This window comes from Amblyomma mixtum, chromosome 4 (assembly GCF_055824585.1).
Source record: "Amblyomma mixtum isolate Tamu chromosome 4, ASM5582458v1, whole genome shotgun sequence".
NCBI classification, from domain to species: domain Eukaryota; kingdom Metazoa; phylum Arthropoda; class Arachnida; order Ixodida; family Ixodidae; genus Amblyomma; species Amblyomma mixtum.
The window spans coordinates 68,831,569-68,841,521 of record NC_143015.1 but is presented as its reverse complement, the minus strand read 5'-3'; positions in this window follow the sequence as shown (position 1 = coordinate 68,841,521).

Here is a 9,953-nt window from a genome sequence, read left to right as displayed (position 1 = left end):
TTTTGCCAATGTTAGCTGTCTGCCAGGCGCTGCCACTCAAGCCCTTTGAGGCTTTGGTAGGCCTGATTTATGTTGTCTGGCAATTGACGTGAATAAAAGTTCTATCTATCTATCTATCTATCTATCTATTTCCCCTGCCTATGCCAACGAGCATATATGAGAGCAATAAATGGGCTTCACAAAGCGAGCTTAGAATGATGTGACAGATTACGATTAATTTATCAAAAAAATCAGATTGAATATTAAAAAGAAACTTTATCCTCGTCCCGCTCGCGGCATATACACTTAATGTTTTCTTTCTTTTCACCACACAGTCAATAGAGAATATGTACACGCTGCTATCACACTGATAACTCTGAGCGCTGACTGACGGCGGCGGAGAGAAAGGGATGCACATATACTTAGTACAAAAAAGCGACTGGACTGGTTTTGTTCAGATAATTGCATGAGAGTCATCAGCACCGCTTCTAACCAGAGTGTAGTGGTTTTATCCAAAACTGGCGCACAATTACTGAATATATCTCGAGCCCAACAAATATGCAGTCCGTCTGACACCTAAGGCTTACGAAGAAATATGCTGATGACCGCAGCCATGTTACGTAAAGAGACTTCGTGCAGAAGTTATCACTGCTGCCACTTGAATGCGTCAGAAAAACGCCTTACTCGCAATGAAGAAAAGTGTAACCAATTGAATATATCCGATACACCTCTCACTCCACTGCTGCATCCAAATGGGAAATTGTACACATAACAATGTTTCGTTACGATGACGCACATATTTGCTCACAGTGAGTCTTACTCTCAATATCCTAGCCACAAGTGAAGTGGAGCTACTACTACGTAATCGAAAAAGCTGAAAGTCAAGTCTTGACTCGAAGTTGAACTGAAGAATTAAAATATGTTCAATACGCTGGTGACAGGTCACCTGCCCTATTTGGTTCGTGGATTTTAGCAAGTTAAATGAACTAACAAACAGATTCGAAATCAGCTCAAATATCAGAGGCTTTCACAGAGATTGTATAGAAGATCACCAGCCTGTCAAACATTTGTTTTTAAAGGAGTGTGAACGTTTCCATTTCAGCTCCTTGCTACCGGCTACAACCTTAGATACGTAATATGCCAGGCGTCGATTACGGCAGTGACACTAGAGAACGGTAAAAGGATGTAAACAATGAGTGCCCATTTCTTCCCCGAGACTGCAGCGGGTAGTGATGCTTACCCAACGTCGACATCGCAGCTGTAAAAGAGAAGTATATGCAAATGATGACACGTAACGAGAGATTACCTCTACTGTGTATACACCAAACCTAGACAAAGCTACGCGATTTTAGCCGCCATGAATACATATTTAGGCTCACGAGTCCGAGCTTTATATTTCAGGTTCTTTCCACCGGCTGCAAGCATTGATGGGCGATGGAACATTTCATTGACTACAGCAGCTATCTGCATGAGTGAGATATATCTGTGAAAGAGATATCTAAGATTAAGCGGTATCTGTAATAGTACGAAACTAGTATCCCTACAGAATCAAGCTCTAGTATTTTATTCAGTTAACTTCACGTAGCAAAGTCTCCTTGCTCGAAATCATGGTTTATTGTGCTTAACATCCCAAAGAAACTCAGTCTATGAGGGACGCCGTAGTGAAGGGCTCCGGGAATTTCGACCACCTCGGGCTCCTTAACGTGCACTGACAGCGCAAAGTACAGGGGCCTTTAGAAGTTCGCCTCCATCCAAATTCGACCGCCGCGTCCGAGATCGAACCCGCATCTTTAGGGTCAGCCGAGCGCCAAAACCTCTTAGCCCTCGCGGCGGCTTTACTTGAAATAAGTAACATGCGCCTCAATAGAGTTCGCATTTCTCATCACAGCAGTGCAGATTGTGACGTCAGTCCATGCTTCATGATTTCACGGTGCGCGAATGGCCCGCGAGAGTGCTGAGATTTTCTTTTGGCCTTTTAATTTTCTGGTTTTTTGCAGCAGTGTTCATGCACCCTCTCTGCCTAATCTATCGTTTTTTAGCCTCCACGTGCTGATATTTTTATTGCGAAAGCAATACTACTTGCACTTTCACGCCTTTGCCGTGCCGCGGCGGTGACCACCATCGCGCCGCGGCGGTGACCACCATAGACCTTCATTTGACCTTGATTGGATTAGATTGGATTATATTAGATTGGATTGGACTGGACTGGACTGGATTGGAATAGATTAGATTAGATGAGATTAGATTAGATTAGATTAGATTAGATTACATTACATTAGATTAGATTACATTGTATTGGATTGGATTCGATTGGATAGAAGTGGATTGGATTGAATTGGATTGGAATGGATTGATTTGGATTGGATGGGTTTGGATTGATTTGGATTGGATGGGTTTGGATTGGTTTGGATTGGATTGGATTAGATTGGATTAGCACCACCACCAGCTACACTACCAGCTGTACTATGGCGTTGGTACGGATATTGCTTTCGCAATTACCGGGCTTAACCAAGCTAAGCCACAGCGAATTTTTTAAAAATCTTATTCACAGTTAGTCTATCGATTTCTTCCTGAGTTTTCCTAATTTCTAGTCGAAAGGGCTTAGGTGGTGCTATAAGCTGTAGACACCAACGGAGTTTTTTTTTCCTGCCAAACGTTCCTGCTACTAAATATGTAGTCTTCCCCATCCCTCATAGAAATTCCAGCAATTTATACTTTAAATTGCACTTCTTGATTTTCTCCCGCCGACGCTTGTGATAATTGCAGTGACTTCGTTTATCACTCTCAACGCAACCAGTTGACATTTTTCGATGCCAGCTGGAAAGGCTGCTGGGAACAAACAGGGCCCATTATCTGTCCTGCGAGATGTTTTAATGCACAGAAACCGCTGTATCGCTTTGTAGTTGCACCTATGCAACCTCGACGCAAACGCCGTGTATGAGGAGACATGCCTCAAACCAATATTATCCTGCTGAAGCCATCGATAAAGACACTGGGCCCCATATGGCACTGCCGCTGCCGAATACATGCGATGCAATGTGCGGTATAGTTTATGAGGTTTAACGTCATAAACCACCACATTAACTATGAGGGACGTCTTAGTGGAGGATCCGACCGCTATTTCTCCGGCATGCGGTTTCTTAATATGCCCCGTCGAAGACATGTGTGGAAGTCAGTGGACAATGAGTGTCTTCACCACGGTAGCTGTGGGATCGGAAATGACATCCTGAGATCGAACAACGTTTGTTTTCGCCGTCAAGGGAGCCAGTGGCGCTAGTACTGGACGCCCTTATTTACCGCCTCTGTGCGATGTTGAGGCACATCCGGAGAACCTATGCCACCCTGTTCCTGCGTCCTGCTGTCTGTGGAACGTGATTTGTTACCGCTCGTCTCCGGCCATTGCTGCGAGCATCATGTCTACTTGTTAAAAGGGGAAGCCCTTTCATTTTAAACGGCAACAATCACAAGCATATGCAGCGCTCACCATGCGCGATCTGTTGTGTTAGTGACTTTTGTTAAGGCCGCGTTTTCCGCTCAAACGGCGCCGTTCGCATTGTAACGCATATCCCATGACGCTGATTTGCCAGAATGGCAACCATTGATTCTTTTGGACACAGTGACGTCAGTCATGACTTTGGTATTCCACCTCGTTCTCCTTCCTTACCCTCTCTCGCTGCGTTAGGCACGCTGTACTCTCGTCCCCCTAATACCATTAATTATGGTTCAATGAATATTTGATATCGATCGACATCGATGGAACATCAATGGATATGGTTTTTCTGTAACTACCATTAGAATTGTTTGCATTTTATGCTTGTTCCTTGCTGGATGGGTTTATACTTATACTTCCCTTATTGTATTAGAGTTTGCTTGTTTGATTGTTCTGCAGCTTTTGGTCTTATGTCACCCAGACTTCGCGCACTTTTAGTGGGAAGCTCCCAGACACCCTCAGAGCGTGTGGGGGTAGCGGTCTCGGACCCTAAGGAGATACCCTCGACTCAGCGTGGCAAACTCAGCGGAGACCAGCCACCCAGTGACAAGAGGTTTTTGGGCGTTCGGTGCCCAGCTTTCGCTGGTCGCAAGCCAGAGAATGGGTCGGAGCCAAAGGTTCACAAACAAAACAAAGTTTATACAACTAAGAGACGATACAGAGGATTTCACAATCACTAGTACAAAAATATACAAAGTGATTATCAAAACAATACAACGCGTGCAAAGTTAAACTCGAGAGAGAATACAAATCAACGGAAATATTACACCTAAAGTGCACTAAAACAAGCGAGAGAGATAAACAAACAAAACACAATTTGTTCACCGGGCACTGCGGCAGTCCGACGACCAGAGTTCCATGACGATGCCGTCCCGCAGACTGGCGACCGTTGCCTCGTTGGTCCGATGCTGGCCGAGTGGTGTTTTCCCCGGGAGTCGAACGGGCGCGCTTCGATGAAGCTTAAACGGCGGTCCGGACTGACTGATAGCTGTCATCGTCCTCCTTTTATAGGCTCGCTGTCACGTTTGTTCGTTGTACGCGCCAAAGTAGGCGCGCACATACACGCAGCATTTGCAGTGCTGTCTCCCTTCTCTCTTCTCACTGGCTGCGCGTCCCCATTGGTCAGAGTCAGGAGTCGTTTCGCGAAGGTTCCAGCTTGTTCTAGCGTGGCGCCGTCGTGGCGGCGTCGCCGACGCCCGAGTGCAGAGGAGGGGGACATGTCTTAGCGCACGCAAGGCTTCCCCCTCTTCCCCCCGTCAGCTGTAGAACCGACTCGCATGTTCGAGAATAATCGGCGGGGATGACTCATTTCCTCGGCGCACGCCGCGGCGGTGGAGAGAGAGGCACGCGCTCGGCGGGGGCTTTCCCTCTCCCCCGTCGGGCTCGCGCCGGCAAGACGCCGTGCGCGCGGCGGTTTTTCTTTGTTCCTAAAATGCGCCGAATTTTGTGACACTGCCCCTTCCTTTAAGAATATTGTGTAACAATATTCACAAACCACAAAATTCGCGCGCACATGCATGCGCTCACAAAGTCAGTGGCGAATGTCAAAATACATACATCAATACTTGATGCTTTAAGATACATAACACAGTGCAATAGACAGAGTGCACTCCAAACTTCACAACACTTCAAAGCACGCCGCGTTTCGGCGGTACAATTCGTGCGCACATGCATGCGCTCACAAAGTCTGTGGCGAATGCCAAAATACATACATCAATACCTTGATGCTTTCACATACACACTTCAATGCAGTGTTTACATAAAACACGCCGCGATTGGGCGCAACATTAACAAACACAACATTGCAAACAAGAAGCACACAAGTATGAGGCATGCTTTCGCTTATACTTCCAGATTCGGCCTACACCGTGGGCTCGGAACAGGACTGTTTCTCTGAAGCTTTCAGTCGCGCTTTTAATTCTCTTTCGCAAGCGACTGCGGCTTTTCTTTCTGTCGCGAGCTCGACTCTTCTTCCGCCTCATTCTGAGGCTTCTCTTCCGAACGCGGTTTTGGCTCCGCTTCCTGCTCGTACTCCTCTCTGGTTCTGCGGACAGTCCTCGAGCCCTTCTTTTCCTCTGGCCAGCGCGTCTGTGGCGAGCAAATTTAACGCCAGTTCGCTTACGACGGCTGCGCTTCAGGTGTTTGCTCTCTTTTCCGTGTGCGCTGTTCTGTTTCCGTTTGCGCCTCCACACTGAGTCCTTGCTGTAGGCTGGGCTCGTTCCTCTGAGCTTCTTTCTGACTTTGCTATGATGTTCGGGCAGCTCGCTTGCATTCGGCTCGGCTGTCTTCAGCTTAGTTTTCTTCCGATCCATTTTCTTCCTGAATTTTCTCCAGGGTTCCGGCAGTTCGATTCCACCTGTATCGGCGGTGCTCGAGTCGCTTCTCTTCCTTTTTACTTTCTTCCAAATTCTTCTATGGAGCACACCCAGTTCAATGTCAATTACGTCATCCGAGTTGTTCTCTCGCGATGAATCAATTGGTTCAGCTCCTTTTTGGTCTTTAAGGACTGAGCTATCTCCTTCTAAGTCCTTTTTCTTCTTTTTCTTCATCCTGACCTTGCTTTGTGCACAGTGCACGAAACGCGGCTCAGGCTTCTTTGGAGAATTATCCTCCTCACTGATTCCTTCCATCAGTTGGTCACTTACTGTGAAGCCGTAAACAGGCTTTCCTTCGACTGCACCCACTCTTTCCTCAATTCTTTCCGTCAGTTGGACACTTTTAGTGCAGTGGTGCTCCATTCCTTCCTCATTGGGAAAGCTCTCCTCGCTGCTCGAGGGTTCACTCGGAACGGTTTCCGTGTTTTCTCTGAGTGCGCTCTCCTCAGTGCCCCTTAACCACTCTTTCTCGTGGTCTGCACTGCAAGACTCGCACGTGTTGCACTCGGACTCCTCCATAAAGATCCGAACTGCTTCTTCGTCCTCAGGCGGCTGACCTAGAGTTCCCTCTGACTGAAGCGTCAGGCTGGCCTTCTCCACAGTGCCTACTACCTCGGTAGCAGCTACGCATTCAGTTTCCTGAGGAAGCGACACTCCGGTCTGTTCTTCACTCTCTGTGGTTGCAGCTGCAGGCACAGACTGTTCCACAACGAAACTTTGACTTGTGGAGCTAGCTACAACCTCTTCCGTGGTTGCGGAGGAATTAATTTCCTCTCTCTTCCACCCGGCCTCTACGGGGGTAAGCTCCACAGGCTTCCTGGCGTCGTTCAAACGCCGAATTTCAGCAATCTTCCTCTGAATGATTGCCATTTCTATTTCGAAAGCTCTTTCGGCCGCTTCTTCGCGCCTTTTCCGTTCTCTCTCTTCTTCTTCACGTTTCCTCTGCCTCTCTTTTTCAGCCGCTTCTCTAGCGCGCTGTCTCTCTCTCTCTCTTCTCGAGCCCTCTCTCTTTCTCAGCTCTGTCTCTTTCCTGGTCCACCCATTCTCGCAGTTCGGCTCCGGTCATCCCCATCTGGAGACCGGCCTCTACTAGCTCCTTTAGCTCCTTGAAGCTCATGTTTGGAGACCGAACTCTACATTCAAGGCAATGAATACCTCTCCACGGTGAACCCCACTAACCGCTTCGGCGCGGCACCTCACAATATCGCTCTGCTACTAACACTCGTTTACGATTCGTAAACTCCTTCCGACTCTTTCTCCGTTCTCTGTGCTTGCAACACCAAACGTCCTGTCGCGGATGCCAGAATATATTGTCACCCAGACTTCGCGCACTTTTAGTGGGAAGCTCCCAGACACCCTTAGAGCGTGTGGGGGTAGCGGTCTCGGACCCTAAAGAGATGCCCTCGACTCAGCGTGGCAAACTCAGCGGAGACCAGCCACCAAGTGACAAGAGGTTTTTGGGCGTTCGGTGCCCAGCTTTCGCTGGTCGCAAGCCAGAGAATGGGTCGGAGCCAAAGGTTCACAAACAAAACAAAGTTTATACAACTAAGAGACGATACAGAGGATTTCACAATCACTAGTACAAAAATATACAAAGTGATTATCAAAACAATACAACGCGTGCAAAGTTAAACTCGAGAGAGAATACAAATCAACGGAAATATTACACCTAAAGTGCACTAAAACAAGCGAGAGAGATAAACAAACAAAACACAATTTGTTCACCGGGCACTGCGGCAGTCCGACGACCAGAGTTCCATGACGATGCCGTCCCGCAGACTGGCGACCGTTGCCTCGTTGGTCCGATGCTGGCCGAGTGGTGTTTTCCCCGGGAGTCGAACGGGCGCGCTTCGATGAAGCTTAAACGGCGGTCCGGACTGACTGATAGCTGTCATCGTCCTTCTTTTATAGGCTCGCTTTCACGTCTGTTCGTTGTACGCGCCAAAGTAGGCGCGCACATACACGCAGCATTTGCAGTGCTGTCTCCCTTCTCTCTTCTCACTGGCTGCGCGTCCCCATTGGTCAGAGTCAGGAGTCGTTTCGCGAAGGTTCCAGCTTGTTCTAGCGTGGCGCCGTCGTGGCGGCGTCGCCGACGCCCGAGTGCAGAGGAGGGGGACATGTCTTAGCGCACGCAAGGCTTCCCCCTCTTCCCCCCGTCAGCTGTAGAACCGACTCGCATGTTCGAGAATAATCGGCGGGGATGACTCATTTCCTCGGCGCACGCCGCGGCGGTGGAGAGAGAGGCACGCGCTCGGCGGGGGCTTTCCCTCTCCCCCGTCGGGCTCGCGCCGGCAAGACGCCGTGCGCGCGGCGGTTTTTCTTTGTTTGTTCCTAAAATGCGCCGAATTTTGTGACATCTTATGATTTGTTTTCTCAAACCAGTCCCCGATATATTGATGTAGCGTGTGAAAAATAAAATGGATAAGTTACATGCGTGACCTTGTTTTACGCATGGTAGCACTCACGACGCGTGCGCCCGGGTGACGCGGGCTTTCCAATTCCCCCCCCCCCCCCCGTTTTTCACTTACTGCACTTTCTCTCCCAACCTTCGACTCGACACCCCATGACTGCACAAAACTATCGGTAAGAATGAGCTATGCTCAGAATGGCTGAACATAGGTGAACATTCCAAATGCATTGAAACTCGCAGTCAACTTTACATTGGACGACAGCCTTTCCAACAGCAATGGAATCATTCTAAGCATGTCACTGAAATTAGCGGGCACTTAGTTCGAGAACGCACAAGCTTGGTAGAACCCAGCACCTGCCTGCCTGCAGGAGGAGGAACGTTCAATTGTACTGGCAGGGTACACTGTTCTCGCGCTTGCTTTAACCACAGACAACAATAAACGGCGGCAGAAATAAGCTTGTACTGGACACGCTGCAAGGTTCGCCGCGTGATTGCTGTAGGTATTTACTTTTCAACAGGTGGGTTCTCACTTTGACGGGTTGACAACGCATTTTCGCAAACTTCCATGCCAACTGATGCTTCATGATGAAACGCTGCTTCGGTTTTTTTTTTTTTCAGGCGGACGTAGTGTCGCGGAATAACATGGTGGATGCAATGCTATTCAGAACTACATCTAGGCGGAATTCTTCCAGCACAACGTTTCCCACGCTAACAGGATGGTTTCCGGGCATGCTTCGGCTGTCAGCGCTGGAATTCTGGTGCCAATAAATTCAGATACTTCTTTCCGGAATGCGAAATCAAGGTAACTGCTGGTGCTTAAGGGTAACGTAGAGGATTCCAAGAGAAGGCAAAAGTAGCGGGGCCGGCAGAAAGTGAGATGGATACGGTGGCTTCAGCTGGCGAAGGAAAGGGTTTATTGGAGAGACATGGGAGAGGCCTTTGCCCTGCAGAGGGCGTAGTCCGGTATTCAGGATGATGATGATGATGCAGTGTACATAGTGTCCACTAGAAAATCGTGGCGCCACCTCTCATTTCCGCTTCCAGATACGGGCTTCTCTATACTAGAAATCCGGCAACAAGGGCCCTATTTTGTAGCAAAATACGTCGTTTTCCTTTTATTTGCCGGCGACGAGAGATCTGGTAAAACAAAAAACGAATAACAAGACTGGATGGTGTGGTCGCGGCGCCGTTGTTAGTAGCCATAGTGCCTTCGCACCCGGTGTGAATACTCATGGCCTATGACGCGCCAATTGCTCGCTGAACCACCGCACAATTTCTTTCGCGCGAGATGAAGATTAGGACCAATAAATGTCAGCTGTGGCAGTGTGATTTGCCAGCGTCGGCATCGGTCAGCCAGTGCGTTTTGGGTATCGTGCACGTTTGTTAAGTAAGTGGCATCACGGAACTGCTCGTGCTAAGCTTAGCGCGACCACAACCTCCACGGTCTACGTCACCGGGAACAGGGACCAATGGCGAAGAAGCAAATGAACTGTGAGGGAAATTTTTACAGAATGCGGCCGTATAGAGTGCGCACTGCGGCAGTATAAATGACGCCGAGAACATTATACACTATAATGCTGTTAGCTGAGCAAATAACGCGGCTCTCTTTACATCGATTGCTGTCTAGTCCTCGTCAAGCGTCCGAGTGACTGATTCCGTTGAAATGAGCAGCGCCATACCAGCTGCGCACTCTGATCCG